The sequence below is a fragment of the Lepidochelys kempii genome, chromosome 5 (assembly GCF_965140285.1).
Source record: "Lepidochelys kempii isolate rLepKem1 chromosome 5, rLepKem1.hap1, whole genome shotgun sequence".
Taxonomy (NCBI): Eukaryota; Metazoa; Chordata; order Testudines; family Cheloniidae; genus Lepidochelys; species Lepidochelys kempii.
In genome coordinates, this window is record NC_136384.1 from 10,782,712 (window position 1) to 10,807,796 (window position 25,085).

The 25,085-nt window shown below is 42.9% G+C and overlaps 1 protein-coding gene across 1 annotated transcript in view; it reads right to left on the reverse strand.

Annotated features, from left to right (window-relative positions):
• The window catches only part of RIT2 (Ras like without CAAX 2), a 268,793-nt gene that overhangs the window by 242,922 nt on the left and 786 nt on the right, over nt 1-25,085 (reverse strand). The window lies entirely within an intron of this gene.

Sequence of the window (25,085 nt, forward strand, 5' to 3'; positions counted from 1 at the left end):
TCAGTTACTAGTTGCAAGACAGTAAAAAAAGGATAGGAATAAATGGTCAGTTTTCACAATGGAGAGGAGAGAACAGTGGAGTACCACAAGGATCTGTACTAGGATCTGTGCTGTTCAACATCTTCATAAATTATCTAGAAAAGATGGTGTACAGAGAAGTGGCAAAATTTGCAGATGGTACACAATTATTCAAAATCGTTAAATCCAAAGCAAACTTTGAGGAGTTACACAGGGATCTCACAAAACTGGGCAACAGCACATCAGATAATATCCAACATTGATAACTGAAAGTAATGCACACTGGGAAAAAATAATTCCATCTATACATATACAGTGATGGGTTCTAAATTAGCTGTTACCACTCAAGAAAGAGCTCTTGGAGACACCACGGATAGTTAGTTAACTGAAAACTTCTGTTTAATGCAGTCAAAAAGCCTAACAGTATGTCCGGAACTAATAGGAAAGTGAGAGAAAATAAGACAGAAAATATCATAATGCCACTATATAAATCACCTTGAATACTGTGTGTAGTTCTGGTCACCTCATATATCAAAATGTTTATAATGAAACTGGAAAAGGTTCAGAGAAGGGCAGCCTGGATGATCAAGGGTATGGCATGGTTTCCTGATGAGGAGAAATAAAAAGATTAGGGCTGTTCGTCTTAGAAAAGAGATTACTATGGTGGGATATGATAGATGTCTATACAATCATAAATGGTATACAAACGGTGAATAAAAACAGAAATGTTATTTACACGATGCAAAACCAGGGGTCACTCAATGAAATTAGTAGGCAAGAAGTTGGTACAATGAAAAGGAAGTACTTTTTCACACAACACACAACTAACTTGTGGAACTAATTTCCACGGGATGTTGTGATAGCCAAAAGTATACATGGGTTGAAAAAGAACTGGGTAAATTCATGGAAGATAGGTCTATGAATGGCTGTTAGCCAATGTGGCCAAGAATGCACCCCATGCTAGGGGTGACTCTAAAACTCTGGCTACCAGAAGCGGAAGACGGGGGTTGATCACTCCAGAATTGTTCTGTTCTGTATGCTCCTGCTGATAGCTATGGTACAGGCCATTGTCAGAGACAGGATACTGGGGAAGGTAGACCATGGTCAGGCCCAGTATGGTATCTCTTATGTTCTTCAATGGAAAAGAGAATGAGCAGGGAAAGGAATATAGGTGGTAGGATTAAGGTGACAAAGGGGAAGGAGCGTATTTTACTCTACTGGTTTTAAAAATGCCAGTAGTTTTATGGAATGCATCTAGAGGGCTATTAATGAGCTATGCCAATTTATACTAGCTGAGGGTCTGGAGTAGTGAGTATATTCTCCTCTCCTCCTTGCACCATTGTAGCTCAAGTTATTTTGCTCAAGGCATCCCCATAGTAGTTCTATACATTGAGGTATCTGGTGAATGGGGGTTGGGAAATGTGTCTACTGAACACTCAAAAATGTATTTGGATGAAAATAAGCAGGGATTTCAAATGTCAACAGTGATATGACAGTGGGCATGCTGTGTAAGGCAAAGGGTCAATGCACAGGGCAGTCAAATAGCTGTTATTGACTCCACCCCTTCGAAAGTGAAAAAACCCGAATTGTAAGCAGAAAAACGCCTCTTCTTTTCAGAGCAGAACAAACCTAACAAGATTTATCTGTGTAATCTGAATTTACTGGGAGTCAGTAAAAAAAAACAAAACATGGGGGTGTGGTGACAATCTAGGAGCAGACAAATGCGTGGATGAGGCTCAGTTATCACCAGGGGCTGCTCTACCAATTTCACCACCCCAAGCAATCGCCACCGAATTGCCGCCGTCGCCAAAGCTACCGCCCAAAAGCCGCCGCGGCAGGAAGGCGGAATTGCCGCCGCAGGACACGGACGGCCGCCCCATTCTGAGTGCCGTCCCAGGCACCTGCTTGGAAAGGTGTATGTATGTTCAGATTTGACACATCTGTGGTTCATGATATTGACTGGTGTTGCACTAGATGATTCAGCCACTTGTTTTTAGGAAAGTAATTTGCTAAGCTCAGTTATTATAGTCAGCCACTAGACAGTTTAAAATTATATTTCATCTGCCTGTTATGCAAAGTTCTCATTTTGTCTCTTTGATTGTTTTTCATCTTTCAGAAAATAACATAAAAGGAACCAGACTGTTTTTTCAGCAGAACCTCTGGGCCTGATCCTGATAGGTATTCTGACTTAAATGAAGTACAAATTGGATAGCCCCTCTCAAAGAAGAAGTATGGTCTTGGGGTTAAGTCATTGGCCAGGGACTTGGGAAACCTAGGTTTGATTTCTTGATCTGATACAGCCTGCTTGTATGAACTGAGGGTGAGATTTTCTTAAGCACTCAGTGTTGGCTTAACTCTGCTCCCACTGACTTAACAGAACTAGCTCAACATTGATCGTTTTGGAAAACGATCTCTATGTGCCTCATTTTCCCATTTATGAAATGGAGATAATGATAATATGGGGATCCTGATCTCAGAGAGTTGTTGTGAAAATTAATTCATTAGTGTTTGTGACGTGCTCAGGTACCACAGTACCTGAGCTGTAGAGGCACCGAGGCAGATTTACAGGTTAGAAAAGTTTATTTTAGTTATGCACGTGTTTTAAGAATGGAGAAGATCCCTTTTTGAAAAACAACAAAGAGCTGTCAGTCAGGGTTGCAGGTATGTGTCTTGCTCGACGTGTCAGGACAGAATTTAATTTGCTTCATACCACTCCCCTCCCTTAGAGCAATTACTTTTTATTATTATTCAGATAATTTAACTCTGCTAGTGCATGTCATGTTCACCCATCGTAAGAGAATGGAGGTATGGAACAGAAGTGCCAGAATTGTCATATTCCATTTGCGCTCAGCTCCCTAGAGTAAGTAATTGGGCCTAATCCAAAGGGGAAGAAACATCATAAACTATGAACTGTTTGTTGTCATATGATGAATCTTTCATGCCCTTGGATCATTGACCATGATGAAGGAAGTCGAATATATCAAGAAATCAGTCAGGACAACCTCCAATGAAAGTGAGCAGTGGCACAGAAGACAGAATGATGCTGATGTCAGAAGGTATGACTGTGCCCCATGAAGCACTGACTCATCTTTCACTGAGTCCTCAAAATATAGTGACACCTGCTGAATACACTTGCTTTAGTGATACTATGAATATCAAGTAGAATTCTCTGACAGAGCAAGAGCAAAGAACAGTTCAGCATCTCGTCAGTTAGCTCCAATCCAACCATCTTTTTAGGAAGCTAGGATATTAAGTAGTTAAAAATGTATTGCCTTGAGAAGAAATATTGTCTGCTATGGTGTGTTTCATCTAAGGAAGCATGCAGTATCACTAAGAGAAAGTATTTGGGAAAATTTCTTCCACAGAGATTCATGGTTCTTACATACAACAGCGATAGGCAAATTTATAATACTGATAGATTCACTCTTGTATCATGTGCAAAAAATAAGATGAAGGGCCTGGTTTGAAAAATGAATGATACATACAGAGTCTCAGATGATGACCTTTGTTATATTATGGCCTGACTCGACTGCAACTGTTCTGAAACAAAGGTGAGGGTAGGAAAGGATCCAACACTTGAACTTGTGGTGGCTGCCATCTGGGCCAGCGCTGGGGATTGAATTGGGACCTCCAGAACTAAAAACATGAGTTTTCTACATCTTGAGCTAAAAAAGCAGGCTCTGTAGAAAAGGGGCTATAGCAGACTCTTATAGAATCATAGAATCATAGAATATCAGTGTTGGAAGGGACCTCAGGAGGTCATCTAGTCCAACCCCCTGCTCAAAAGCAGGACCAATCTCCAATTAAATCATCCCAGCCAGGGCTTTGTCAAGCCTGACCTTAAAAACTTCTAAGGAAGGAGATTCTATCACCTCCCTAGGTAACGCATTCCAGTGTTTCACCACCCTCCTAGTGAAAAAAGTTTTTCCTAATATCCAACCTAAACCTCCCCCACTGCAACTTGAGACCATTTCTTCTTGTCCTGTCCTCTTCTACCACTGAGAATAGTCTAGAACCATCCTCCCTGGAACCACCTTTCAGGTAGTTGAAAGCAGCTATCAAATCCCCCCTCATTCTTCTCTTCTGCAGACTAAACAATCCCAGTTCCCTCAGCCTCTCCTCATAAGTCATGTGTTCCAGACCCCTAATCATTTTTGTTGTCCTTTGCTGGACTCTTTCCAATTTATCCACATCCTTCTTGTAGTGTGGGGCCCAAAACTGGACACAGTACTCCAGATGAGGCCTCACCAATGTCAAATAGAGGGGGACGATCACGTCCCTCGATCTGCTCGCTATGCCCCTACTTATACATCCAAAATGCCATTGGCCTTCTTGACAACAAGGGCACACTGCTGACTCATATCCAGCTTCTCGTCCACTGTCACCCCTAGGTCCTTTTCCTCAGAACTGCTGCCTAGCCATTCGGTCCCTAGTCTGTAGCTGTGCATTGGGTTCTTCCGTCCTAAGTGCAGGACCCTGCACTTATCCTTATTGAACCTCATCAGATTTCTTTTGGCCCAATCCTCCAATTTGTCTAGGTCCCTTTGTATCCTATCCCTACTCTCCAGCGTATCTACCACTCCTCCCAGTTTAGTATCATCCGCAAATTTGCTGAGAGTGCAATCCACACCATCCTCCAGATCATTTATGAAGATATTGAACAAAACCGGCCCCAGGACCGACCCCTGGGGAAACACAGAGCTCCTCACAGAGCTCTTGTCACAGGGGGTCCACTCACAGCAAGTAGTGAGTCATCCTGACCATCCAGGGGATTTGCTCTCTCAGGTCCTGTCCTCCTCTGGCAGTGTCCCTACCCACCGTTTCTCACCCTGCTAGTCCCTCTCACTCCAGCCTCCTCTTTGTGACTCGGCCCTCCAGCCTGATCATTATGTGGTTCCCCCTTCCTGGGGTATCAAAGTTCTGCTATACAAATGGCAGTTTTCCCTTCACTGCTGTGACCATGACACCCCTCCCGTTGCTGGTAGGGGAACCCGGACCCACCCTCTACTCCAGATTCCAACCAGGGACCCTATCTCTAGCAAGGTGGCCTGCTCACTCCCATACCATGTTCCTCTTTCCCTTGACTCCTTCCTACTTCCCAGCTGTACCTTCTGGCTCCCCCTCTCCCTCTGAGTTTGCCAGCTCAACCACCCTCCTCTGAGAGAGTGACAGCAGGCCCCCCTCTGTTTCCTGCTCCCTGACTTTATACCTGCGCTGCCTGTTCCTTCTCAGCTGGGTACTGACAGCATGTAGGTCTCAGCTCTCCCTGGCTTTCCTCCTGGTGTATCCTATAGGTTAATTAGGCCTAATCTACCTTCTCAGGGCCAATGTGGGGAGCACACCCAATCACAGCTGGACATATCATACACTCATCAGTGGGTTACATGTTATTCAGCATTTTGAACAAAAGGAAAGAATCAAAATGTAAACAAATGGCTTAATATGTTTGATATTCTGAACGGAAATGATACAGCTCTTGCTCTCTCTATTGATACACATGGAATTCATTTAGGTCTGTGTTCTCCCCAGTCCAGTACCCTGAGATGGTTATCTTCACTCACAGAAGAGAAGAGTTCCAGTTCTGCTGCATGCTCATCCCAACCCTGTGGAATATGTCTTTGCAGGTAGTTGGGTGGCTCTGTATGGTTTGGTACTCTGTTTCTCCATAAGTTGGTTGGAAAAAGCTGGGAGGGGGGAAATGAGTGAAAACACTGTCTACATTTTTTCACTGAAATTTTAAGAGTTGCCAATTTTACATTTAAATTTTGAAATTGGTTAAAAAATGGCCACCACTCTTTAGTTGGATTAAAAATGGGGGGAAACATTTGCAAAATCAAACTGAAAATCCCACATTCCCCCTTTTAAAAAGTGACTTGATCACAGTCTAGAAGTAGTTATATGATGAAGAGGTTTGTTACAGTAGGCAGCTCTTTAATCTAGTGTGGGGGGAAGGTATAACAAGATTTAGTGGCTGGAAACTGAAGATAGACCAATTCAGACTAGAAATAAGGCATCGATTTTGTAACAGTGGGGGTAATTAACCATTGGAACAAATTATCTGAAGTGGTGGTGGCTTTCCCATAACTTTACATAGTATTTTCCATCTGTAGACCCCAAAGCACTTTACAAAGGAGGACAAGTGTCATTGTTCCCATTTTTGCAGATGGGGACACACAGGTAGAGAGAGGTGAAGTACATTGCTCATGGTCACACAACAGTGCAATGGCAGACTGAGGGATAAAATCAAACATCCTCATTCATGTCCTTTCTACACTAGACCACACTGCCCCTCAGAGGTAACAATGAGCTGGGAAAGGGGCACAGGCTTCATGTTCTAAAAACAAATGAGCTCCAGATTTGGCAGTCAGTATCAGACTGGCCCTATTCCTCTCAGCTCAAGAATAGGAGAGGTTATAGAGGAAAATTAATGTAGAGATTCCTATCTGCATATGCATCATTCTTTCAATGGCATTCAGCTTTCCCTCTGCATATACTTCAGCTGCTAGCTCAGTGATACATATAAATCCAACGGTAACACCTCATGCAGCTAGAGCAATTTCAGCTTCCATTTTTTATATTTAAAAGTAAACAAAGAGGTCATTAATCATACTGATTTGTGCATTCCAATAGAAATTAAATCCGCAGTCTGAGATATGAGGGTGCAGTCTGAGGGTTAGGTTTCCCAAACTTTTGATGTCATACACACACCTGGAAAAAGAGTGAGTGCATGTGTACGCACAGATGTTAACACTATGAATGGACAGAAACTTCTACCCTCACACAGTAGGATGCACAGAACGGTCAAAACCAGTGCAAATATATGAGGTCTTAGGTACTGCATGTATGCATGAGAATTTCTGCACTGCACTAAACCAGACAGAGAAGTGGCTATTGTGTATTTATGATTGTTAAAGAAAAGGATAGAGATAGATCCGCAGCTGGTGTAAATCAGCATAGATACATGGTCCATGGAGCTTCATTCAATATTTACATCAGCTAAGGATGCGACCTGGAATGTTGACACTGGCTAGTGTCTCTCATATAAGGACTGTGCTAATAATCTCTGAACGCCTCTCAGTGTGAAATTGGCCACTCACAATTCCACAGGAGACCTAAAGAGGTGCCAAGAATCCTGATCAGGATAAGACTGTCCCAGATTTCGCAAACACCACCTGGGCATTGAAAGTCCAGGCCAGCATCCTGGAGCTGTGACAGCTGCTTCCTGGAGGTAGTTTTGCTGCATTGTCAGGCTCCTGCTACTGGGGTCTGTCCTGTGCAACAGTAAGGTTTTCTTCCAAGACTGCTTCTGACCCTGAAACCTGCCTCAGCTGCACTAGTACGGTGACTAATAATGTGCATATGTGGATGAGACTGGCTCAGAGGAATTGAGCTAACAGTTAATGCCAGGACTGTATGCTCCCTGACTTTAATGGGGGTGGGTGAGATCCAAACACACTACGGAATACTGTGTTGGGGCAATTCTCTAATACTGAGATTTAAAGCTGTGGTGCAGAAAGCATTAGCAGTCACAGCAGGGAGTGAGGCATTGGGCCCCTAGAATCACCCCAAAGGCAGCTATGTGGGGCAGGCTGTTCCATCAGCTTCCTTCCAGGAGGGGTGCATATAAAGATTCCAACCCCCTTGGAGCTGCAGAGACTCCAGCAGCAGATGGGACAGACAGAGAGGAGATGGTGTGGGCCCTGGGGCCATGTGAAACAGGCACATTGCCAGTTTCCTCTTGGGGGGGGGAGCCTGTAAGGATAGAACAAGCAGTAACGGTCTCAAGTTGCAGGAGGTTTAGGTTGGATGTTAGGAAAACCTTTTTCACTAGGAGGGTAGTGAAACACTGGAATGGAGGTGGTAGAATCTCCTTCCTTAGAGGTTTTTAAGGCCTGGCTTGACAAAGCCCTGGCTGGGATGATTTAGTTGGGGAGTGGTCCTGCTTTGAGCAGGGGGTTGGACTAGATGACCTCCTGAGGTCCCTTCCAACCCTGATATTCTATGATTCTATGACTTCACTTGGCTTTGGACCAGGCCCTAAACCCCCAGACTTTTATATGAGCAAGCACTGGGCTCAGCGTAAAACAGGGGATAAAATTTCTGGAGCCAGTCTCTTCTTTGGTCGTTCCAACCCCCTGGTCAGCAACCTGGAACGAATGTCCTCAGGTCATTACAGCATTCCCAGTGTATTTACCCACCCACCCACCCAGTGGTTTCCTGATCAAAGTTTCTCCTTTTGATTAAAGCCTCATTTTTCTATCTTCCAGCTCTGCAAAACAAGCCTAGCTGCTGAAAATTGAGCTGTGCTCTTTCTGCTCCAATGTTAAGGGCAAACAAAGATTGCCGTAATCAGTAGTTAGCTTCCAGTTTTCTTTGTGATGCATGAGGCAGAGCTTGCTTTTTCCATATATCTCTGGCAGTTACACATTCCGACTCAGAGGTGCTGAGCTGACACTTATCACTGAGCAAACCAGACATGACTCAGAAGCCACAGAGGGAACAATAAGTCCCACTCTATCTATAGTTAACCTGGTCCATGGCTGAGGCTCCTACGCATTATGATAATACAAATAATATTAGTCACAAAGCTATCACTTACTACAGTGTGTGTGATTTTTAAAAATCTCAAAGAAATATACAGAAAGATTAGAGTAAGAATGGAAAAATGCCTAGTAGACAATTGCTTACAAACCAAAGCCCTTCAAACCCCACATATTTTTAATAAAAATATTTTTTATTAACATGCACTACACTTAAAAGTAGTTTATGAGAAACATAAAACATATGAAAACCAGTGTGGGGTGCACAAATCCCACTAACACAAATAGGCACTAATTTACCTCTACCACAGCCCTCATAAATTCTTCCACAGACTTAAAAGTCCATGCAAAGGAAGGGGTTTGGGGGTGGGGAGGGAAACAAGCACAAATAATTCCACTGTGAAGCACTTCCTGATTTTTCATCAACAGTTTATGCAGTAGATTCAAAATGAATTATTCATGAGATTTTGTCCATTGCATTGAACTTGAACCAAGCTTTGATGAACACGGTGAATCCTTTCGGGAAAGTTCCAGCAGCATTTCTGCCGTTAGCTATTCTGTTTTGCTGGGGTCAGTATCCGAGCAGTCTTGGTGTCCTAGCAAAGACCACGATAAAACCTAATTTCTCTCCCTCTCTCAGTCATGCATCATGCTATTTATTCTGCATATATTAATGGCATAGATATGAAAGGCTTCCCTTTGGGTCCAAATTCTATAAGTGCTGAGTGCCCTCAGCTTCATTGACTTCACTGGGAATTGAGGATTCTTAGAGCCAGGCAGGAAGTGCTTAGAACCTGACAGAATCAGGTGCCAATGCAGGATCCCTAATTCTTATGTTTTCAACCTAATTATAGAACAAGGAGCAAGACACTCTGCTCATGCAAACTGGCATAATTTCATTGACTTCAGTGTAACTATGCCCCTTTATATCAGCTAAGGATAAATCAAGTAAATACTTGATTAAGAAATGTAAAAGACTGAGATTCGTCCAGCAGGGACAGTGATGCGTTAGAAATAAACACTCCAATATCACAAACTGATTTGATCCGTAGTCCTTTTCAAGCGGATGACATTGAGGAACGAAAGGCATTCAATCACCAAATATTCTATTCCTTTAATATATTGTCACTGTCAATCAGTGGAAAGTGGTTATCTCAATGGGTTTGGCAGAGCCTTCAATAATTCATCCTTGACTAACATGTCAGGGCTTTAACAACTAGTTTTCAATAAACAAGTGAAAATGTACTTTAATTATTTTACATTTAAATACATTTTTCTTGACTGTATCTTAGGGAAATGTTTTTGTTTTTTCCCCAATGGTTATAGTCACTGGCAATTTATTTTTATAGCTCCCCTTACAGCCATCTCTCCTCCTTTTTAAGAGGAGTAGGTTGATGTTACTTCAGTACATATTTAAATAAACGATAAGAGACAGGAGAATGAGTGAATGTGCTGGATCTCTAACAAGGAGGGTTAGGAGAAGAAGAGAGACAGCTGCACATTTTACTTTGCTTCGTGGCACTTTGCTTCTTTGGGCTTGGGATAAATGAAGCCTGATTGTATTTTCAGGCCCTGCAGGGGGGAAAAAATATGTCCAAGTAGTGATACAATGCATTATTCTATTTGCACTCAGGGTTTGATCCTTCAAAGCACAGAGACATTCCCATTGACTTTGAAAGGCACTTAGTACTACTCAGAGTTAGTCCCTAAATGTTCCCACATCCCACTTTCAGAGGTATGTGGGGGATACACAGCAAAGTGACTCACTGCTCTCTCTGGCATTGCATTTATATAAGCTAGCATCACGGCTAAAGGCTGGGTGAGTTTGTTCCAAAGCACTGGCAGGGTTGGAAGAAAAGGATTGACCTAGAAAGGTTTGTGATTCATTTGCTAATAGTGACTCTTACTTCTTACTGTCAACTTTGAGCCTGTGGACAAAGTCTACTGGGAAGCCAACCCACTGGGAGTGAAATGTAGAGGGATGAGTTCTGGCCCCTAGGACAGGTGTCACAAGCGTGCAGCCTTCAGGAAGGGGAGTAATGCAGCTAGCATTGAAAGGGGTAGATGTTGTAAGAACAGAAAGCAGAGGCTCATTGACCTTGTTGTGGGATCTGAGTAATTCTCACTGCCTTAAACTCTCTCTCACCATACTCTTCTTACCTTTGTTTTTTCTTATCCCCCTCCAATGTCCTTCTGTTTTTATTATTCTCTCTTATTTGTGTCTTTTATATGTTCCAGCATCTATTCATCTACTTTTGTGCTCTCGATTATATAATTAATTCTCTTCCCACCTTGTTTTGTTCTCTTAATAAATCCTGCTCTCCCACTTCCTTGCATATCCCAATTCAGAGAGACAGTGTGCAAGCAAATGCAGAATACCCAATGGTTAGTGAGTTTACCTGGGATGAGGCAGACTGAGATGCAAGTCAAAGCTCCAGCTCTGACAGAATAGGGACTAAACCCTAGGTATTCTATATCCCAAGCAAGTGCCCTAACTATTGAGCTATTGACTATTCTCCAAGGCTTTTTCACCCATTTTTATCACCAGAAGAATTGGAAGGCGTTGGTTTCATTCCAATGAAGAATGAAAGCAACTTTTGAAACCTGCACAATTTTACATGAAACAGAATTGTTGTTTTCCATCTAGCCCCAATTTTGACCTCTCGTCTCCTCCTCCTCCTCCAGAGATGAGGAAGAATATTGACTACACAGGGAATTGTTTAGATAGAGAATTTTATTTGGTTGCATAGAAAGTGACTGTAAATTTGCTTTTTAGCTATCCTGGGCACAGATAGATAGCAAAGAAGTCATGTTTCTGTTAAAGCAATTCAGCAAAGGGAATAAGCTCTAGGCTACTGTTATCCTGGTGCTCAGCTGGTTTAAGGCACCATAACTCCATTTAAGTCAATATGGCTATGTTGATTTACAGCAGTAAGCATTTTGAGTTAAAAATCTGCAGCTCCGGTTTATTGATTTTCAGACAGTTAAGGAAAGTTGCAGTCAAGATATTGTAGATTTTGGCCATTGGCATGAGCTAAGCATATTCCACTCAAGGGGTATCCAAATTCCATGGCAGCAACAAGAAGCCTTCAAAGAATCCAGGGATCTCATGGGGAAGTATGAAACATGATAAGTAGCCCTGGTAAAATGAAAGTATTTCACTGTGCACTAATCCACATAACCCAAGACTGAGATTCCACTCATAGTTCTTTTGTGCTGCACAGAGCAAACAAACTGTGTAAATGGGCTTGTCTATATTATAAAGCTTTATTGTGTTTGAACACAAATTGTTAAGCATCAAGTTAGATGACACAATATCAAGCATGACCTTGTAGGTCAGTGTAGGCCAGGAGGAAACACATGCAGCATCATGCCAGCTGATCATGATTAAAATCTGCTGTGATCAAAAACTTGGGATAGGTGGGGGAAATGCAATGGATATTGATTAAAGTTTTCAAATTTAAATTTGTTCCCCCCTTTTTACTTTACTTTCTGTAAATAGTCAAGTTAATGATCTTCACTAGTGTGAACACATGGGGAACATGAGCAGAAAATTGGGTTGCCCATAGTAGGGTGCAAACACCACAATCCCAATTGAACAATTCTTGGAAAAGAGAGAAAAGGTGTGGGAGTTAATATCATTTATTGGACCAACTTCTGTGGGTGAGAGAGACAAGCTTTTGAGCCACACAAACTCTCTTTTTCTTCTGGTCTAGGAAAGGTACTCCAAGTATCACAGCTAAATGCAAAGTGGTACAGATTGTTTAGCATAAGTAGTTAGCACATATTCTAAGGGACCATTCAGGGTAGTGTGGGCCGTCAACACCTCTGCAGTCATAGGATAAAAAGAGGAGGTTAGTGGGTTACAGATAGTTGTAATAATCCAGAAATTTTGTGTCTCTGTTCAGTCCATGATTTTTAGTGTCTAGCAGAGTTATGAATTTAAGCTCTCAGGTTCATCTTTTGAATTTAAGCTCCCAGACTCATCCTCGCTTACAAACAGCCCCCCAGCGTGAAGCAAATACTCACCAGCAACTACACACCACGCCACAGAGACACTAACACAGGAACCAACCCCTGTAACAAACCTTGTTGCCTACTCTGTCCCCATATCTACTCTAGTGACACCATCAGAGGACCCAACCACATCAGCCACACCATCCGGGGACCATTCACCTGAACATCTATTAATGTGATATATGCCAGCAGTGCCTCTCTGCCATATACATTGGCCAAACCAGATAGTCTCTACGTAAAAGAATAAATGGATACAAATCAGACATCTGGAATGGTAACATACAAAACCCAGTAGGTGAACACTTCAATCTCCCTGGACATTCTATAACAGACTTAAAAGTAGCCAGCCTGCAACAAAAAAAAACTTCAAAAACAGACTTCAAAGAGAAACTGCAGAACTAAAATTCATTTGAAAATTTAACACCATTAATTTGGGCTTGAATAAGGACAGGGAGTAGCTGGCTCACTACTTTCCCTCTCTTAGTGTTGACACCTCCTCATCAATTATTGGGAGTGGACCACATCCAACCTGATTGAATTGGCCTTGTCAGCACTGGTTCTCCACTCGTAAGGTAACTCCCTTCTCTTCATGTGTCAGTATAATAATGCCTGCATCTGTAATTTTCACTCCATGCATCTGAAGACGTGGGATTTTTACTCACAAAAGCTTATGCCCAAATAATTTTGTCTTTAAGGTGCCACTGGACTCCTCGTTGTTTTTGTGGAAACAGAGTAACACGGCTACCCCTCTGATCTTTTGAAAGTGTTGTGCAGGTTTCCTTTGAGGATGAGAACTGATTGGTCAGATACAGAGTGATCAAATTCACCTTGCATTTAGCTATGATGCTCAGAGTACCTTTCCTAGACCTGAAGAAGAGCTCTGTGTGGGTTGAAGGCTTGTTTCCCTCATCAACAGAAGTTAGTCCAATAAAAGATATGACCTCACCAACCTTGTCTCTCTAATATCCTGGGACAGACACAGCTACAGCTACACGGCATACAATTCTGGGAATACTCTTTCACTGAATTACAGCTTCTGCCTATGTATATTTATATGGGAGGAGGCAGGCAAGCTGGTGACTTCGACATGAAATATTTTGAGCCTGCTCCTCAGCTGACATCAATCGGTGTCACTCCATTGGGATCTGACCCACTGTCAGGTATGTTGTGAGTAAACTGCAGCAAGGTGGCTTCCTGAGTCGGTGAGTGCTCCTCAGCTAAGCCCCTGCACAGTGCTTTGAAAGCACGTAGAACCTGTCAGTAGAACTGTGTGAGTCTGAAGACTTCCCTTGCTTCTCTTTACACAGGAAGAACAAAAAAAAAAAAAAGCTTGCAGGCGTAGGGGGAATTTAATTAAAGTCAGTGGAGAAATTAAAAGTGGAAAAGGATAAGGACAGGGACAGGGAAGTGAAAGGGAAAGCATAGGAGAGTCAATGAAAGCAGCAGAAAAAACAAACAAACAAACAAAACACACATTCTTTCCTAATTGTGCTTTGAAGGGTCTCTAATGAATTCCCCTCTTCATCCTAACTACAGCAGTGCCCTGAACTGCAGATGGCTTGGCTCAGCAGCAGGGATGGGTTAGAATGGAAAATGCAGCCCCCTGTGGCTGCCTTGCAGATGGTGAACAGCAAAGGGACTGACAGTGCCCAATCATTGTCATGTAGCCCTGTTTATTTCCTTATTTCGGAGTTTACTTGGGACCAGCAGAACAGAAATGCTTCCATATGGAGGCTTTTGTAGCTAGACTCCTTTAGTCAAAAGGCTTCCTTTCCTTAATAAGAACCAATTAGAAGTGAAAAGAAAATGGTAACAACATAGTCCCCATCTACAGTTGTGACTGGAAAACCTCTTTGAGTCAGTCTGCAGGTGAAAACCAGATATGCTCATGTAACCGCTGGTGACTTACATTCACATCCATCATGATTCAGCTGTCCTGAGTGTGTGTGACAGGTAGACCCTGAATCAGTGGAGCACGGGGATGAACCAAATCCCCAATTCCAAACCAGACCACTGTCACAGTAATTGGCTGATTTTCATTTTTCACTAGTGCCATACAGAAGCTCGACATTCAGCATTGTGAATCATAGACACAGTGTAAGGCACCATTCCTATAAACATCTAGGCATGTAAGTAACTTTACACATGTGATTAGTCCTGCTGACTTCAAGTACCTAAGTGTGTGCAGGACTCTCCCCAGTGGCAGAGAGGAACACAGGATAATTATAGAAATTAGAGACTGAAAAGCTCTTCTAGTCACCTGATCCGTTCTCTTGACAGTATAGGACTGGTCTCTACAGTTCATTCTCCTGCATTCTGTTTAGCTCAGCTAAAAACGGTACCTGGGCTGGGACTTCCACCAACCTTGGGAGACTATTCCACAATCTAATCAACCTCACTCTTAGCAAATAGTTACAGATAGATACCCTACCTTCCTAGAAACGACAGGGAGTGAACCCCTTATAGATAGACTGAATGTGTATACATGTTCTTAGCTTTTATCTAAACATTTCATTCCATTCCTCCTAGCCAAATGCTCATGTGTGCTTCCACCAGTTCCCTCTCTTCCTTGATATTTACACGCTTGAAATATGATAGACTGTCATCTCCAGTGTAGACACTGGGCCTGATTCTTGACTACATTACACCATTTTATCCATGTGCAAGTAACACAGTGAAGAATCATGGTATATTGTTTGTCCAAGCTATACAAATATTGGTCTTTTACTCATCTGGAATCATAAATCAAATTTTCTAGGCACTTTAATAATTTTTGTTGATCTTCTCTGAACTCTCTCCAATTCAGCAGCAGCTTTCAGGTATTGAAGGGACTGGGACTGCATACAGTTCTTATGACTTAATCATGTGCTTAAATGCTTCCTTGATTCAGGCCTTAGGTGGGCTAGTGATCAGTGGAAGGGTGAAGCCTAGACATGGAGGAAAGGTGGCCCATCAATGGCTATAAGTGAAGATGGCCAGGGACACAGCCCTCTGCTCTGGATGTCCCTAAACCTCTGTTTAGTGGGGCAGTTACCCCACTGCGGTGGAAAAGGCTAGGCTGATTGGGGAGGCAGCCACAGCTGGGGCCATGCCCCAACCAGGCCACAACTGGCCCTGTTATAAGGGCTCAAGGAGGAGCTGTCTCACTCTCTCTCTAGCTGTGGAAACAGAAGGACCTGGCTGCCTGGGAATAAGGTACCTGGAGCAGAGCAGTGCTGGGGAAGGGCAAGAGGTGCTGGGGAGTTCCAGCCTAGCAACTCCCCAGGCTGAGGCCTTGAGAAAGGCCTATGCGGGTACTGGGGCTGGAATGTGCAACCTGGGGTTAGGCAGAGGCAGCTGGTCCAACCCCCTTGCCGGTGATGAGTGGCCTTTACAGACTGCAGTTTGCCCCAGTGAGAGGGGGCTAGATGATGACTGGCAGTAGCCACTGAGACAAGGTGGGCTTAGAGGGTTGGGAGTTCCCCTAGGAGGGGAGACCCAGAGTTTGGGGGTACTGCTGGGGCAGAACCCTGAGGTAAAGGGCACTGGGGTCCGGGAGGGATATCGGGGCCTGAGGCAGGCGAGTCACCGGCCACCAGAAGGCGCTGTGGAGCTGGAGTTGAGCTAATTCCCAAGATGATCAGCAGGAGGCACCACACCAGCAAGTCTGCTCTTTCCTAATTCTGACTACCAGAAAGTGGGACTGGATGATGGGATGAATAACTTGACATAGCCCTGTTCTGTTTGTTCCCTCTGAAGCATCGGGCACTGGCCGCTGTCAGAAAACAGGATACTGGGCTAGATGGATCATCTGTCTGACCTCGTATGGCCATTTTTATGTTATGGTCTTATGTACAGTGTTCTCAATAGTCAATTGGTATTTGACCTACAGAAATCATCCTATTAAACGTACACACGAGAACCACAATGGACTCCTCCTCCTCTAAAGCTACTGAAGGGCGTGAACAGCCACAGTAATGAAATATCTTTAACTCTCATCCCTGAGGCAAACAATTCTGTCCCTGATGTCTTGTCCAAATTCATAAAATAAATGAATGAGCCAGTGCTTCATCCTGCCAAGTGGATAACAAACATGTTGCCGTTCTTCAGGCAGAAAAGAGAGGGAACAATTATTTATTAATGTGTCTATTTATTAATCCATACATGGATGGCTCACATGTCATTCACTAGGAAAGAGGAGTTTGTACAGCAACAGCAGCACAAAAGTAAACTCCAAACCTGTTAGTTAAAACGGCTTCTGAAACAGAGACAAAGTCAGCCACCATTCATTACAATCTGCTAGAAGTGTATGCACTCAAAGGGCCACTGTTTTTCAAGCTAAGTCATGCTGGCTAGTACCCAAGTCCTCCAACTGTGTCTTTGAGATCATTGTGACCTACTTATTCTAGAAGGTAGTACTCAGTGAGAGTTCAGGTGACAGAATTTCACCCACACTTTTTAACCTCTAGAAGCCATTTGGAGCTACATTGTGGCTTTACTAAAAGTCTAAGTAAGGGGCAATGTGTAGTTGTGTTTAACCAGGAGCAGATCAGGAACAAGATTGTGTCTAAGGTCATGTCTGCTTTATGCCAGTATAGGACTACACCAGAAAAGCACTCTGAGTGTGGATGCAGAGTAAATTAGCAAAATTGCTTTTGCTGGTATATCTTATTCCAGCCCCACCCCAAGAGAAATAAACTTATCACAAGACTCACCATTCCAGAGCACCCCCTTGTAGCACAGTGTGGCATTGCAGCCATTCTGCCTCAGTTTCCCCACCATGTTCTTTGGACTATTCCAGCCACAGATATGACTTGACCCTCCAGCCAAGCCACATTAGAAAATTCAACCCCTCCCCGGGTAACAGAGTCCCTTAGATAAAGTACAGCAAAAGCACAAAAGGAAAGAAATCTTTGACCTAGTCAGGTTCAGCATACAGCCCCCTTCCTTACAGGCAGGCCCAAGGTGCAATGGGCTGTCTCAGCACCCCCCAACAGGTACATGTTCTCTGGTCTGTTCAATCATCCAGTCCAGGCCCACCCTCCTACAAAGGGCTCTGGCTGGAACACTCCTCAGAGAGCTCCTAGCCCTCAATCAGGCTTCCCATGCCCAGGTAGGAGCAGTTTGTCTGCTCTCTTCCCCAGTCATCACTCAACTGCTGGGCTGTCCTCCTTTTAAGTCCAACTCCCAGCACAGGTGTTGAGGGACATAGCTAACTGAGCAGGACTGACTGGCCCCAGATCACTTATTACATTCTTCCACCCCCCTTGCCCAGCCTGAGGGCAAGCTCTATAATCTAGAAGGTCCTCTCCTGTACTCTTCAGATCTGATTTATTTATGTCTTCTGCCTCAGGGCTGTGGTGGGTTCTGTGCTTGTAGATGCTTTAGCTCCCCCTCAAGCTTACTGACCATCGAGATTAGAAGGCTCCTCTCCCTTAGTGTCTTCTGGTGCTCGTTTATCAGTTGCCACCAGGTATACTGAGAGGGAGTGAGCCAGTGACTACAATCTTCTGCTTCTCCATTAGGGACCGTCTGGCATCCCACTGCACATCATGTGGCCTCAAGCTTCTGCTCCCTGGCCTTTATCTCTGCCAGGGGCTCACACAGTTCTGTCACTAGACTACACATTACTCCCTCTTGGAGCTGTGGGGCCTCTTCTGGGGTTGTCAGAATGTCTTTAAACTGTTCAGTACACAAGACCTGGTCTCTAAACCCAGCCTTCTCCGGCTTCCCATTAGTTAAAGAACCCAGCTCTTGCTTTCCAGTTATCAATACCCTCTCTGCTTTTACAAGGGAAGCTCACCTTTGAGCCCCTATTTTACAACACTTATTGCTGCCTGGAGCATAGCCAGTTCCGGCACCTGCAAGCATTTTGTCATCTGAATTTGAGAGCTGCTCTGTTGGGCAAAGACCTCTGCTCCATGCTCATCAGCCACAGAAACCCTCTCCTCTATCTCATCCAGCCCCTCATAGATTAATCTGTGCAGTAGCATAGGGAGGGGCTACTGTTATCCCTGGTATGTCTGTTGCATACACCATCTCTGCAGGTGGGTTGGTTTCTGGATCCAATGCCTCTCTCATATCCCTGGGATGGGAGAGAGCTCCTCTCCCATCCTCCTCTTAAGTCCAAGCATCCAGCAATGCCGTAGCAAGGCAGGGCTAATTGTACAGGGCTGACCCTCCAGGCCTTTAAATGGGGCAGGCTGCCTTGTTACAAAATATATTGATAAAAGTGTAATGTTGCAATTATAGCTGCGTCTGCACTACGGGCTTTTGACTGGTTAGCTGTGTTGGCCAGGGATCTCTCCTCTTCACAACCCTGACTGACATAACTATTCCAGCAGACGTTTGGAGCATAGACATGGCCTAGGAGTAACAATCTGGTCCCTGTCTCTCCTCTTGTATCTGTGGGCAAGTAATGTGAGTAAACCCAGGGTCAGGTACAGATTATTTCTTCCACTGTGCTGGCTGAGCCAAGCAGGCTGGCACATTGTGGGCAGAGTCAAGGCTTTGCTCACATATGTGGGGGAGAGGAAACAGCAGCCTCTTAAAAGTTGTGCTCTCCCCTATGCTGCACCCCATGATAAATAGCCTGGCATAGGATTAAAAATTACACACCTGCAAGGGTCACAACCACACCTTTTGTGTTTTTTACTTCTGCAGCTACTTTCAAAGGCATCCCCTCTCCCATCCTCACCCCCACTTTGTACTATAACCAAACAGATTTATTGAAATTATTTAAGGAGTCGTTTAGACATATAACTAGTGACATGCCATTCCCATCAGGTTGAGCAGAGCTCACATTTGTTGACACCACAGGCCAGTCTGTTTTCCTAGACCTTCTCTTAAAAGGGTAGTTTGAAGGCGGGTTAGAAAAGAAGGAAGGAGAAGAATTTTATGGTGGAGGCGAGTTTTACTGATTGATCTGAAACAATCCTGTATGTGTTCTTATTATTCCGTTTCAGTAGCATCCACAGAGTGCTCATCACTCTCCACTCAGAGAAATCAATCCCTTCCTTGAGCAGCTGTGATCTATTGTGTAATACCACACAAAAGTCCAGTCCTGCACTGTGATATGTAGAGGGTGAGTGCTGTCCCTGTATTGATCACAAGGCAGGTTTAAGACCTAATACTCTGCAAAATGTAGTACTGTGTGGTGTACATTGCATAGTGGATATGTTTTGTGCCACACCAATCTAGTAAATCTAAATTCACTGAGTTATAGCAGAGGTGAACTGCGCCCAATTTGTTTGAAGTGCAGATATGAACTTTGAAACTGTTACTGGAGTTACTGGACCAGGTTGTCTGATTCCTCAAGTTTATGCTCAGAGATTTGTTTCTCTTCTTGGCCCTGGTAGAACCCTGGGGAGTGCTCTAACTTGTACCACTTTGCAATAGTCCCCAAGGGTCAATCCAGCAGTTGTGCTTAGCCAGAGCCCACAATGCTACAGCCAACTTCCTAACATATATCCTGTGGTGTACCTGTAAGGCAGATGGTGTACGGGCTCATTATAATGTCACTACATTTCCTGAGGACCCCCCACCACTGAAGAAATCCCCCGGGAAAAGCAAGCTCTACTCCTTTGCACTACCTGGAGGGGGAGCAGAGCAGGACAGAGAAACTGCCCCACTAAAAGACTGTTTATAAACTCAAGTGGTATGAGTTTGTGGTTTCAGTCCAGTTCCTAGAGCATACATTTTCACCTCCCAAAAACCCAGGCTGGTCCTGATTCTGGAAAAATATCCTGAAATCAATGGACTATTCACCTGCTTAAATGTTTGCAGGACTGGGGCATTTGTTCAGCTGTCGGCATCAGAGAGCGCGAACAGAATGAATGGACCGTGGAACAGTTAAATACTGCTGACTAGATCAGGTCAGGAAAGGCATTTTTCTTTGTGTGTGCATGCAAAAAAAAATTCCTCATAATTTCTCTGGTTTTTAGTTGAACACCTGACAATCAAAAATTGTGTGGGTTTTCTTGCAGAAAATATTTGGGTTTTGGGGTTGCTAGTCCCATGAACATTTATGTAGTCAGATTTTCATTTTTCCAATGACAACCTGAACACTTCTCAAGCATGCTCATTTCTTGTGAGAGAAAAAAAAAAGCCATTTTCCATTCTAAAAAAACTCTTTCAATGCAAAGTTTTTGAAAAGCTCTACTTCTGACCCAAGACATGATCCCTTTAGCTCAGGTGAGGGGGCAACTCCAGTATGTTCCAATCCAGCACCTTTTACCACCAATAGATTGGCTATGTCTAAATGGTATTATGAGTAACATAGCCGATCATGTTCATTCAGCAGGTCTGTCTTCTTTCAGGAGATAGACAAAACTGACCAGATTGAAGCATCCTTTAGGAAATAACATCCCTTGTGAGGCAGAGTTATTTTATTCAAATGTTAGGATAGCTCAACTTGTTTGTTCTTTATGCTATGCTTAGCAATAATTACCTGAGAGGCTTATACAAATGTTTCACAGAGTGTGTTATAATTAATTATTATTGGTGTTGCTAAAATTAAGCTGGAAATGAATAGCCTGCAGAATTCAGAGGCTGTTCTGTTTATCTTTTGTGTATTACTGAATAAAATAGGTGATTAAACCAAGCTGGTTAGACTGTGTTGCTTAGCTGGGGTCTATTCTGGAACTAGATTCACCAACCAAGCCCAGAGCTATGAATAATATTTATAAACAAACCCAGTCTCTCTCTCTCTCTCTCTCTCTAGTCTCTCTCTCTATCTCTCTCTCTCTCACATACACACACTTTGTCAAAAGACTAACTAAGGTTTGTGAATCTTACAAGCCAACACAGGATAAGTTTGGAGATGGGATTTTAGTACAGATCATTATAAAACAGGGGCCAATGCAAAATCTGCTTTCAGGTCCAAATGGCCTCAAAGGCAGCAGGGTTTCAAAGTGCAGATTTTGGGTCCATCTTGAATCAAAGCAGTGAATGATGAATGGCTTTACTTAGTCTCAGCCCCAAACTGCTTGAAATAACATTTTAGTATTTCTCTAGAACTCAGAAAGGGATCTCTTTTTTCAAAATATAATATACAGCGGTCAGTTTACTTTTGAAGGACAGAACACTGTTACTTCCTCATTAACTATAGTGAAACTACTTGCCCAGTTATAATATGCCTGTGTAGCTTTATTTCTGTACCTTAATTGAAATAAACCCATAAGACTAAATTGGCTTCTCCCTGCCCCAGAGTAAAATCGATGTAATTATTGTTTGTTGAATGAAATTGCAAATTTGGGGACCTTAAATTCAGAATCCTTAAAATCTTTTGAAGTTAATACATCACTATTCTTAACTAGCGATGAGCTAAGAGGTGATGTTCAGATCTGATTTTAGTTGGGATTTAGGATAGGATTCGAGATTTGGGTTCTGAAAATAGGGTTTAACTTTGGGTGCCCCACCATTAAGATCTCATTAGCTCTTCCTGTAAGATTTCTGCTACACTGAATGGGATAAGTGTTGTGAGATTGGCTCTTCTAAGATATCTGCCATTTTAGCCCACAATCTTGCAAGAAAAACAGTTCACTACTATCCAGTCAGAACCAGAAACTAGGCTTCTGCTAGTTTTGCATTCCAGTCTGTAACTAAAACTACAGTGACAGGTTTTTATCTTGAGATTCAAATCCCAAAGCTGACTCCACCTAAAGATTGAAAACGTTCAGGTTTGGGGTTCCAGCCATGTTTCATCTCTCCCTGGACCAGGATTTTCAGCAGAAATCTGTCAGCCCCATTGGTAACAGCTCAATTTTCAGTTGACTTCTGCCCTTATTTTTCCATTGGCTTTTCAATCATAGAATCATAGAAATTATAGAAGATTAGGGTTGGAAGAGAATTTAGGAGGTCATCTAGTCCAACCCCCTGCTCAAAGCAGGACCAACCCCAACTAAATCAACTTTTGTTGCCATCTTCATGGGAATGTGTATATACATTATGATTTTGGATTTGATATAAATGGGTTCACAACATCCAGATTTCACTTTCAGTTTCAGAACAGGAACAAACTTCAGTATATTTCACCTGTTATTTTCCCCATCCAAAATGACGATTAACAGAAAATCTCACATGATTTCTGTACAAGCCATAAATCATTCCAGGTTAATTCAAAACTGCACCTAGGTTTGATCAAAACCTTTTGCCAACCTGGAGCAAGTTAGCTGTTCTGTTCATTCCCTCTGGGGCACCTGGCATTGGCCTCTGTTGGAAGACAGGATACTGGATTAGATGGATCTTTTGGTCTGATCCAGTATGGCTGTTTATGTTCTTATGATCCCAAAGCAGGTGATTCTTTTGCATAACGATTGGTATTTTATTGCTGATATTTTCCCTAGTACTTGTAAAGTTGAGCCACATTCTTCTTCCATTTATACCAATGATATTAATGTGGTGGTAAATGAAAGCAGAACTGGGCACTAGTCTAGTAAAGAAGCACCTTAGTGATAAATAAAACCCCTACATTTGATTGTTGAGTTTATCGTGTTTAAGATACGCAACCAAAAGTCTTGGCTTTGCAAACCTAGGTGGGGCATCTTAAGACCCCTTTGAAGCCATTTTTCTTATTATATTTCTGCCCTCCTCCTTACAAATCCATACAAAGCCAGAAGTGTAGATGCTTAAAAGAAGAGAAAAACTTATCTGCAGAGCTTTTTTATATAATTGATTTCACAATACACCAGTGACACCAAATGAATAAGTTCCTGTGTAGTTTCCAGGCCAGGAATGACTGTGAGGAAGTAGAGGTTACCTAGCTGCCAATATCTGTGTTGTATGTACGGATGAGTAACTTGCAGTCTTTAAATCATGGTTTGAGGACTTCAATAACTCAGCCAGAGATTACGGGTCTATTACAGAAATAGGTGGGTGTGGTTCTGTGGCCTGAAATGTGCAGGAAGTCAGACTAAATGATCATAATTGCCCCTTCTGACCTTAGAGTCTATGAGTTATTTTGCATAAGATAAGGAATTGCCTGAACTTTACCTTTACTTCAAAATTCAACAAAATCTATGTCTTTCAATGTCAATAAATGTTCATATGGGGACAGATTGTGAACTCCATCATCATGTTGAACAATAACTGACAACATGAGTAGTCCCACGGAATTCAGTGAGGCTGTTTATGGAGTAATGCATTACTCAGTTTGAGTATGGGGCTTGCAATATAACTCTTAATTTTCATAGAAGCATAGAGGATTATGGTTGGAAGAGATCTCAGGTGGTCTTGTCGTCCAACCCCCTGCTCAAAACAGGACCAACCACAACCAAATCATCCTAGCCAGGGTTGTGGCAAGCTGGGCCTTAAAAATCTCTAAGGATGGAGATTCCACCAGCTCCCTAGGTAACCCATCCCAGTGCTTCACCACCCTCCTAGTGAAACAGTGTTTTCTAAAAAGAAAAGAAGTACTTGTGGCACCTTAGAGACTAACCAATTTATTTGAGCATAAGCTTTCGTGAGCTACAGCTCACTTCATCGGATCCTAGACCTTGCCCACTGCAACTTGAGACCATTGCTCCTTGTTCTAATCCCCCCGCCCCGCTCCACACACTCCATCTGCTTTGCTTGCTTCCAACCAGGGCTGGATCAGGAAATTAGAAGATCAAAAATATTAGAAGAAGTCTTGTTTAAATGAAGCCATCAATTTAATTTCCAAACCAAGAAGATTTGGATTAGTTGGAATAAGCTTCATGTAGGCATCATGATGTTTCAAATACTAGAAATTATTAACTTGTTGAAGTTTCCTTAATTTGTATCTGAGATTCATCTCCCACAATCCAATTCCATTATGAATATTGCAGCATGTATATCTTTACTTTGAAATGTCACAGCGGTTGGGGAACTGCTCTTTTAAAATAAATGGTGCTTGCATAGACAAGGTGGACAAAATTGCTGCCACCTTTGGGATACTCTCAGCAAAAACAAGCATGGCTTTGTTGAAAGTTACAAAGGAAAGATATTTCACAGAGATCCTGCTTGCTGCAGAAAAGTGAGTTGGGAAATACATGCAGTAAACTAACATAAGAAGCCCAATTGTTCATGTTTTATGTAGCGAACAGCAATTGTTTCTCAATATACCACTGCAAAAATTGTCACTGGCTTGGTTAGATTAATATTGAGGGGGTATAGTCCTCTTAGATGAAGGATGCAACCCTAAAACTAAAACCAAATGGAACACTGGCTATAGCATATGGATATAGAGAATGATGTCCTCACTGCTTAAAATATAACTATCTACATCTAGTCTTACCAGGTAGGTCGCAAACAGTGCTTGGCTTGTCTGCAATATCAGTAGTTTAGTTTTACAGCTTGCTTATTCTGTCTGCCCTCCGACTTGCATGGAGGCTAGTCTGTGAAATACTGTATCCCAGTTGTATAGTCATTTCCCGCAGATTTAATTATATACTTGTTGTGCTGGGTTAAATATGCTAGCTACCAGGCAGACACTGCATGCTCAGCAAAGTCTTTTCTTTGCTTTTTTTAAAGATCAGGGAACGTTAGTGTCAGTGACAATAAATCAAAAGG